Source organism: Monodelphis domestica, chromosome 4 (assembly GCF_027887165.1).
Source record: "Monodelphis domestica isolate mMonDom1 chromosome 4, mMonDom1.pri, whole genome shotgun sequence".
Lineage (NCBI taxonomy): Eukaryota > Metazoa > Chordata > Mammalia > Didelphimorphia > Didelphidae > Monodelphis > Monodelphis domestica.
Genome location: NC_077230.1, coordinates 323,022,160 through 323,029,860, shown reverse-complemented (window position 1 = coordinate 323,029,860; position 7,701 = coordinate 323,022,160). Strand labels below are relative to the sequence as shown.

Here is a 7,701-nt window from a genome sequence, read left to right as displayed (position 1 = left end):
CGAGTTTCCCTAGGTAACCTGGATAGTTCGAATTAAATCCTAAACCTTTTGCTCTTTCTCTTCAGTCTTCCGGATTTGCGTTCCCTATTCTGTCAGAAAAGACACAGCACTCAGTTCATTTTCCAGAAAAGCCGCAGGAACACGCTTGTTCCGTCTCATCCTCGCTATCCGCCATTTCAGACATCTCGTTATAAAGAATTATTTAAAAAAAAAAGTCATAAGAGAACCGAAAGAAATGCAGAGGGAGACAAAGACAAGCAGCACAGCTTTGAAGCAAATGTGCTGAATTCATTACGTACTTGCACACAAAATGGACAGAGATTTTTGGCCTCATATTCATTGCTTTTTTTCTTGTTCTTTATATAAGGAAATGTTCATGTGTATTGCTGTTTGCCAAGTTCATAATGAGAAATAAAAATTTTAAAGCTAAAAAACAGAAGCAGATTCCTCATCTGCCATACCACCTACTATTTATCTCCATTTGTAACGCACTGACAGGAAATCATATTTAGAGGGCGGAATTAACGAAGTTCCCACCCCATTTTATACATGACTTGATCAGTTTCTGTGTGAGTTGATGTTTCGAGAAATTTCTGAGTATATCGCTAAAGTTCATTAGTTCTCAAAATTTATTACCCCAGGTGGGACTCGAACCCACAATCCCTGGCTTAGGAGGCCAGTGCCTTATCCATTAGGCCACTGGGGCGCTCGTTTAAGCAGCTTTGCTACAGTCTACATGGATCAGAGAACAGGATTTTTCTAGACTAGCTCTGTTAATACCTGTGGGACCTTGAATAAATCTCTTCTTCTACATCTAGGTTTCTTCAACTATAAAATGAAGAACTAGTTTAGATGAGCTGTCGTCTTATCGGAATCCTTAATATCATGTAGAAAATGAAGACAGCGAGAACTAAAAAAACGATAACAGAATTCAATTGAATACTACTTAAGAAAAGCAGTGACGAGAGCCCCAGTGGCCTAATGGATAAGGCATTGGCCTCCTAAGCCAGGGATTGTGGGTTCAAGTCCCATCTGGGGTGAGTTTTTTTATGACAAAGACAAAACCATATGATTAAGGTCTTAGAAAAATATTAAGAAATATGTATATAGGTTCGTTATGAACAAAATGGAGTTGTGTAAATGGTTGAAATTTTGCCTTCTTTAAGCAGAAAAGCAGTTTTTCCATAGCCTAATCAGGCATGGGATTGGATGGAATCAAGGTTCTTTTTCATTCTCCAGTCAGTAAATTGAGCGTTAGATAAAAAGAAAAACAATTATAGTCTCTCTTCTCGAGTTTACATTTTAAATGAGAGACAACAAACAAATATGTACATACAAATTATATACCGAATATATAGGAAATAATCAATAGAGGAAAGACACTAGAATTAAGGACAGGGAGGGCTTCTTTTAGAAGATACATTTTTAGTCAGTACTTGAAGGAAGCCTGGAAAATCAGGAGGTGGAGATGCACCAATTCTGAACTGATTTTAGAACCCTAGCTCTATTTCCTGTCAGAATGCAGGCTAGTCCTCAGGCCTAGATCATTCAGGTTATTTAGAGCATCACCCTCTGAGTTGCTCTTTGATCTAGATTCCCAAATGGCAAGGCCTTTTCCATCCCAGAAGAGTTTTGATTTCCCCAGGGCTTTGCTGATTGATTGTTCTTAATAGTTCTAAGGGCCAGGACCCTATATCCTTTGTTCTGCAGATTATGGCAGAAGGCAAATCGCCTTGAGTTGGTCTGACACTTCCTATTCCCTCTGCCTGCAACTCTAGACATTTCCTGCTTGGGATTGATTGTATTTCTGTTCTTTTAGGAGTTCTGCCTTTACACATACTTCTACCTTGGGACTAGATGTGACACAGGTGACCCAACTCCCTGATGAAACTGGGAATTAATTGCCTCCAGTGATTAAGACCCTTCCTCTGGGAGTAAATGGAATGGCCCAGGAAATAAGTGGATAGGGAAGATCTTCTTTGCTTAGTTTTAATACATCCTTCCTAAAACGCTGCTGGCCAATTTGCTGATCTCCCCACATATCAGATTTTAATCAGATTACTTCTGGATTTACGTTTTAGGGGACTGAATGGCCTAGACAAAAGTAGCCTTATTGGAATCATATTTATTAGCACCTACTGGTGCTTCTAGTTTGCCCTTCATCCTACTGAAAATATACTGGGAGTCTTCTCCTGTTGGGGCTTTAAAAAATTAAAAAAAAATTTTTTTTAAATTATAAACCCTTACTTTCTGTCTTGGAATCAATACTGTGTATTGGTTCCACGCAGAAAAGTGGTAAGGGCTAGGCAATGGGGGTTAAGTGACTTGTCCAGAGTCACACAGCTGGGAAGTGTCTGAGGCCAGACCAACCAAAGAATGTCTCTCAATCCAGTGAGCTACCCCTGCTGCCCTCCTGTTGGGGCTGTTTTGAGAATTCTGGAGCTCTGGCAGATATCGAATAAACCCCTACGGACTTATTGCTGGTCACACCAAAACTATGCACCCCACCACCTCCCCCTTGCTTATAGGGTACAAGATCAACACCTATATTTCAAGATCCATATTCATCTGAAAGGCGAACTAATACTATATAATTGTTTCATATACAGTGCCATGATTTCAGAATGAAAGAGGACTTGTAAGGACCCAACCTTATCAGATATCCTTTGCCTTCTAAGGTAGTTCAACCAATTTGGTAGCAGTTCTAATTGTCCTTTGTAGATGTGAGCACATTTCTGGGTTGTGTAATCTTTGTTTTGGAGTCAAAAGAAATGCACCCCAGATGGGACTTGAACCCACAATCCCTGGCTTAGGAGGCCAATGCCTTATCCATTAGGCCACTGGGGCTTACATGCAGGTCAGCATGTACTTGGCTCCACCCTACTGTTTCCTTTCTGGGTCTAATTAGTTTTATTTCCTTTTAGGCGATTTGCTTTCTGAGCCTGAAGATCAAGAAAGATGTCACCTTTCTCCATAGGACTTGTCGGGAGTTAAAAAGGGGTTAAAAAAAAAAGCTTCTTTCAGAGTGATTATAAACTAGGTACTATGTAGATTGGATTAAAACCTAGGCCGCACTTCTTACCCACCTTCAGTCTGGTTTATATAGAGCCGAAGTAGAACCTACAATTGTGCGTTCTTAGTGCCTTAGAAATGGGTTATTCCTGGGTCTCAGAAAGCCCCATAGTAAGCTTTCCCTCCTGACTTCGTGTACACCTTTACCCCAATCCCACCGCACTGCTCCTGATACTCTAAGGAAGCGGTTCTCAAGGGGTGTATGGAGTTCCGGCGGAGTGACACAGTATAAGGTATTTACACACTTGTAGTGCATGCGCGAGTCTCCCGCGAATAGTGCGGACAATCTTATAGCCTATGCGCATGCTCAAGTCTTTTGCCTCTTCTATGAAGAATACGGAAAGTTACTGAGTCTTTATCGATACAAGGTCCGTCCCTGTTCCAGATGTTTCGAATGTTTATCCTTTGCATCCTCAGTAGTTGACATCCGACATCTATCTCTGGAATTCCTAAGAAAAAGGAATCTCATTGTAAGACTCGTAAGCTCTCCTTCCTTTCTCCTCTCCAATCCCCAAATTAGAAAAGGACGTCAATGAATGAGTGTAGTGGAACGAAGAATGTATGGGAAGATCCAGCAATTTTCCTTCTTCCCATCCTGAATTTAAGATTGGTCCGGAGGTTGAGGCCCTGCTTCTGGCTCCTACACAAAGCACCCCGGAGCTGCTGCTGTAAGGTGCAGAGGTGGCTTACTGGATGGAGCTTAGTGGACCATGAAGGGAGGAACAGAAATGGGCTGGATAAAGACAGTGGAGAACGACTTTTGTGACCTTTGCAATTCTCTAAAGGAGTTACCCTAAGAACAGAGGAAGAGGACAAGCGAGAGTAAGATTCCTCCTAGGTCAGGAAAAAAAAAAACAAACTATCTTCACAGTTGTTTGCCATTCTAAATTTCCCCACTTTAACAAGGAAAATTTAATTTAATTTCCTCTAATACCTTACATTTTAGGTAGTAAAAACTTAAAGGTAACAACAGAGAAGGCATTCGAAATAAGAGGCTTCCAGTAAAGGAAAGAATTTTAGTTAGGCCTTAAAGGAAACTGGGATGAGAAGCAAGGCAGAAGAGCATTCAAGGACTGGGAGGCAGCCAGAGAGAATACTTTATTGGAGAGATGGAGTGTCTTATTTGTGTACTTTTGAAGGCCAGTGGAAAAGCATGTTAATGACTAATTGCTTTTAAATGTCCTAAAGGCCAGGACCTATTCTATGTTGTAGATTATATGAATTGATACCTGAATTTCTCACAAATTGTGCACTAATTTCTCTGAAATGCTTGTTTATTATTAGTCTGAAGAGTTTCTGATAGAGTTTCTCATATGCAGTTGTTAGTGGAGGTGCTTTCCTCAAGAGGGAGATAGGGGAAAAACACATTGATATTAGAGTCAAAGGACCCACTTCTAACCTTTAGTTGGGCTCTATATGAGTATATATTATGCTTGAATCCTACAGACATGGGCCCCTCCAATTTTTAAAATATATGCTTAAAACTTTGACTGAGGACCAAACTGTATTTGGAATTTAAGAAGGTTGGATGTAGACCCTACTTTATGCATTATTTTATATATCTGCATAAAGTCATATAACTATATATGTTTATATAGCTATATTTCATAAATGCATATGTTTATGCACACACACACATATATACATATATACATATATATATATATATGTATATATATATACCTTTATGGATGCTAAAGTTTTCTTAGTCAATTTATTAATTCCTCTGAATTTACATCCTCCTCTTCCCTCAACATTGTAAGATAGTTTTAGTGTTTTGACTTAAATCTAAATAATTGGTCACCAGGGATGATTCCCAAAATAATAAAATTATGGGAATTATGGAGATTTTAATTAATATAGAGAGAAGGAATTAAGGAAAACAAACACACAGAGAGAGAGAGAGAGAGAGAGAGAGAGAGAGAGAGAGAGAGAGAGAGAGAATTAATTTAAACTGCTCTGGCTTAGGCTGAGCCAGGCAGTAGTTAAAGGCCTTGGCCAAAGTGGCCTTCCTGAGTCTAAAGAAAAGGGAGTCAGTCTTATCACTCAACAGGAAACTCTCCAAGGAAGCTCCAGTCCTCGGCTGAACTCAATCTCCTGAACTGAGTTCTGAATCCAATTCCACTCTGAACTGAATTGCCTAAACTGACCTTTTACCTCCTTTTAAAGAGAATTTTCTCTTATGTCACCTCCCCAAAATTTTTACATCTACCAATCATAGCAGATGCTTTTTCCAGGACTGCCCATTCTTTAGTTCTCACCACTCTTTAGTTCTCACCTTCTCTGGTTAGATTATATCTTTTGAGTACTTCACACTTCTTTGTTAAGCTTGCCTTTTGTGAGTTACTTGACCTTTTTGTGATTAATTTAACCTTTATAGGTACTTAACACCCTTTCCTATTAGATCTAAAAATAGACCTAGCTTAAAGTTCTAGCTTCACTATAAGGTATGAGTTAAGTACCTTCATTGTTCTATCAGGAGTTTACAACTTTATCTTCCCCTAAAGTATGTCTAATTAGGGTGGAGTAATTTCCAAGTTCACAACATCCAAATACATACACCATAAGTGGCAGCACTGGATCATCACACATTGTACATAGATACATCATAGTCATGTATACATACCTTAAGATAAGAGAAGAGAGATTTTGCATTTAGGAGAGAGACCAGTCTCTTGGACGGACCAGCTAAAGAAAGAGTGGAGGAGGGGTGAAGAAAAGCTCAGAAGTTTAAGGAAGAATCAGAAGCTTGGAATCCAACTGATACACTCGCTTCCAGCTGAAAACTGAGAAATCCTTTTAATTTGAGACTTACTATCCCTTCTGAAACCCTGATCACCTCCACTAGGACTCTCAACCACAGTTGTTAAAATCCTCAAGAGGGATTGTGGGTTAGGACTTTTGACCAGAGCCATTCTGTCAGTCTGTCTGTCTGTCTGCCTCTCTCTCTCTCTCTCTCTCCCTCATGTTGAATATAATGAAGAACTTTCTAATAATTACTTCTCACACTATGGGTCTGCCAGCTGCGCACCAGAAGTCAAGGAAGGACAAGAGGCAAGTGTCTTCCAGGTGCCAAGAAGCCACCTTCTTCATTCCTCCCCTGCCCCCATCTTCATGGTTTGTTGAAAGATAAGCACCAGGCTTGGTTCTTAATTCAATCAAAGGATGAGACTGAATTGCAACCTAATTCAATCAGAGAATGGGCTATTTTCAGACTCAGTATGAAACTTTCCTATTTTAAATTTTAAAATCAATCTTAGGGTACAAGAAAAAGAAAAGGGGTACAGGCTAATGTTAAATTCTCACAGGGAAGGTAGGTAGACTTTAGGAGAAAGGATAATGAGTTTGGTTTTAGACATGTTGAATTTAAGATATCCTGGAATCTTAATATCTGGATATCTGGATAAATTAAATCACTGGACATCCAGTTGGAGATGTGAGATTGGAAGTCCTCAGAGAGATGGGCAGGATAGGTAGATTTTAGAATTATCAGCAGAGAGGGGAATTAAATCCATGGGAGCTGAGATCACAAACTGAAATAATTAAGAGGAAGAAGAGAAGAGGGCCAGGACAGAACACAAAAGGACTTCTATCCATAGAGGGAGTAATCTGAAAGAAGCAAAGAAGACAGCAGAGGAGTGGTCAGATAGGCAGGAGAAAAACCAGGAGAGAGTGATCTCAAAAACCTAGAGAGAAGAGAGTATCAAGGAGGAGAATGATCAACAGTGTCAAAAGTTGCAGAGAAGGTATATATAATGAGGATAGAGAAAAAACTGGATTTGGCAACCAGTAACTTTGGAGAAATCAATTTTAATGGAATTACAAAGTCGGAACCCAACTGAGAATAAGGTAACTGAAAATAATGTAAAGAAAGTAGTTGCCTTTCTAGATATTATGCCCTAATGTGTAGACCCTAGATGCATGATCCTGAAATTTGAACCCATATCATTTGATTCCAGAGCCAAGTTGTTATGATTCAATCCCTCCACTAGTATGCATATTTTTTGGTCATTAGTCAAAGATATTTCATAAGTATTTATTGATGTACTAAGTACTCACTGCCCCCTTTTCTGCTACCATACCATGTTCACTGTACAGTCAGGAGAAGGCCACACAGGAGCCAATTAACATTGTTTCATAAGATGCCATGACTAAAGAGTTCATCACCAAATGATGAAACTTTCATTCATTCATTCATTCATCCTTCAATACATTTGTTAAGTGTCAACCATGCATCAGGCATTGTAGCAGGAGATTAAAAATAAAAAAAAATTGGTTCCTGTCCTCAAGAAGCTTACTGGTCCCCAGTAAGTAGATTTATTAATCTGTTGCTTGAAATGTTGCCAAAGTGTTTCTGGTAGGCTGGAACAGAGCTGAGACTCCACTGGCATAACCTTTAAGAGCCCAATTTCACCTCAATGCTTTGAGATATTGTTGAGATTATAGAATTTTAAAAAATATGTAATTTTTCCTAGGAGTCAGTCCCATGTTGGTTCACTGTTAGTATCTATAGCAAATTCTGGCTTTTGTAAAACTTGAAAACTCATTTCCCCCCTCATCAGCTGTGAACTAGGGAAACTTCTGCCATAGAGCCTAATTTCCAAATGCTTCTTTCAGGCCACTATTTTA

General features: G+C 39.3%; 3 non-coding genes across 3 annotated transcripts; 1 reads left to right on the top strand and 2 right to left on the bottom strand.

The window, feature by feature from the left end:
• Positions 1-633: 633 nt before the first annotated feature.
• Positions 634-706, bottom strand: TRNAR-CCU (transfer RNA arginine (anticodon CCU)). Its single transcript has one exon. It is a non-coding gene; the product is annotated as a tRNA-Arg (tRNA).
• Positions 707-967: 261 nt separating this feature from the next.
• On the top strand, positions 968-1,040 carry TRNAR-CCU (transfer RNA arginine (anticodon CCU)). The gene has a single exon. It is a non-coding gene; the product is annotated as a tRNA-Arg (tRNA).
• Positions 1,041-2,774: 1,734 nt separating this feature from the next.
• On the bottom strand, positions 2,775-2,847 carry TRNAR-CCU (transfer RNA arginine (anticodon CCU)). Its single transcript has one exon. It is a non-coding gene; the product is annotated as a tRNA-Arg (tRNA).
• Positions 2,848-7,701: the final 4,854 nt, after the last annotated feature.